General features: G+C 40.2%; 1 long non-coding RNA gene across 1 annotated transcript; it reads left to right on the top strand.

The window, feature by feature from the left end:
- Positions 1 to 120: 120 nt before the first annotated feature.
- On the top strand, positions 121 to 1,275 carry LOC121939884. The gene is made up of 3 exons (XR_006105536.1): positions 121 to 321; positions 910 to 969; positions 1,149 to 1,275. It is a non-coding gene; the product is annotated as an uncharacterized LOC121939884 (long non-coding RNA).
- The last annotated feature ends 458 nt before the right edge of the window (positions 1,276 to 1,733 follow it).

The raw sequence follows: 1,733 nt of genomic DNA, 5'->3' as shown, positions 1-1,733 counted from the left end.
CTTGATAAAAACTGGCGTACATTTCCTTCTGCCGGCAGTTTACACACACATTGGTTTTGCTCACGTTTCATGAATGAGACCCGCTGTGTTTAAGAAAATCCTGCATTGTTTACCTTTAAGACCTCACGGTGGGTTTGTCAAATCTGTGGTTAATCAGGTGACTGAATCAGTAAAGAGCGTCACGCTGCTCTGTTTGCGTTCTTGTTTTTGTCTGATCTGGTCTCTCTGACGCTCCCCTCCTCTCTCTGTCTCTCTGTGGTGGCTGTACAGTCCAGAACTCCGGCGCTCGTCTTTGAATGCATCAATAACACAGACTTCAAGGTACAATGATCACCTTTCCTCTGCATGCTGCTGTTCGGTCTGTGGGGTCAGTGTTTTCAGTAGGGATGGGTATCGTTCAGGTGTAACAGTTATTTTATTATTTAATATTATTTAAAACACGTCTGTTAATGATGTGCTGCTTTACTACCAGAAGCCAAACTTAAAAAGTATTACAAATGACCAAAGAACTACAGTACTCGGGCTTCTCAGAAACAGATAATAAATAAATAAAAACATTTATGAAGTAAAACTCGCCATGACTGGACAACAAAGACACAAGTAAACACACAGTTACACAACATCAAAGCTTCGTCTTTGTCAGGGGCGAGTTAGAGGTTTTAAAATGTCAACTGTGTGAGAATAATTAAGACAGCAGCACAGTTTCTTTAGGAGCGTATCAGTATTTCAGTACTGACCAGTCAAGACCTGGTACCGATTTAGTGCTGCTTCTCGATACCCATCCCTAGTTTTCTGCCGTCCCTGAACCATCACGTCCCATGTAGTAGTGTCTTCGTCACTTTGGGGCACATAGGTCAGAGAACATCGGCTTTTTCCTTCAATCCTGATGGAAATGTGTCCTCCCTGCAGGAGCTGTACCAGAAGTTGACAGATTATGATATTCGTTTCTATATGTATGAACTACTGAAGGTGAGACTTTGGATTTTTACCTTTTTAAAATGTTTAATTTCATAATAAGACATTTTTCCATTTAGTCTCTACTTTTGGCAAGACTGTACACATGTTGATGAATCTGCTCTTATATGACATATGAGTGTGTGTGTGTGTGTGTGTGTGTGTGTGTGTGTGTGTGTGTGTGTGTTTGTCAGGCTCTGGACTACTGTCACAGTATGGGAATCATGCACCGTGACGTCAAACCCCACAATGTGATGATCGACCACCAGTTGAGAAAGGTAGGTGGTGCTTTATATAGCCCGATCCTTTCTATTTTCCTTCACACACCCACACACACACTCTGAATATTATCTCTCACCTCGTTATTTCAGCCCGTCTCTCACTCCACGTCTCTGTCTCTGTCCCCCTCACTTTTATTCTCTCTATGTTCAAGTTTTGTGCAGTCATGAAAAAACAGGAAAGTCATGGAATTTGCAAATAGAAATTTCCAGGCCTGGAAAAGTTTTGGGGAAAACTAAATATACCCTGAATGTTTTAGAAAAACCGCAGAGTATAGTTTCGCAGAACTGTATAATAACACATGATGTGTTCAAGGACCTTCAAAAATGTGAAAATCCAATGAAAATTTCTGTTTTTACACTTCCTGGCTGTTGTAAATGGTGTAATTTTTATAGAAAATCTGCTTTCCAAACCTGCAGGCCTGCAGAAAAAAATTTTCCTTTGAAAAAACTGCAGGTTTTTAAAATTAGCAGTAAAATAAATACAAAATAGAACCAAAC

Source organism: Plectropomus leopardus, unplaced genomic scaffold (assembly GCF_008729295.1).
Source record: "Plectropomus leopardus isolate mb unplaced genomic scaffold, YSFRI_Pleo_2.0 unplaced_scaffold6523, whole genome shotgun sequence".
NCBI lineage: Eukaryota > Metazoa > Chordata > Actinopteri > Perciformes > Serranidae > Plectropomus > Plectropomus leopardus.
The sequence above is the reverse complement of the archived record's forward strand: the minus strand, read 5'-3'. Positions and strand labels throughout refer to the sequence as shown.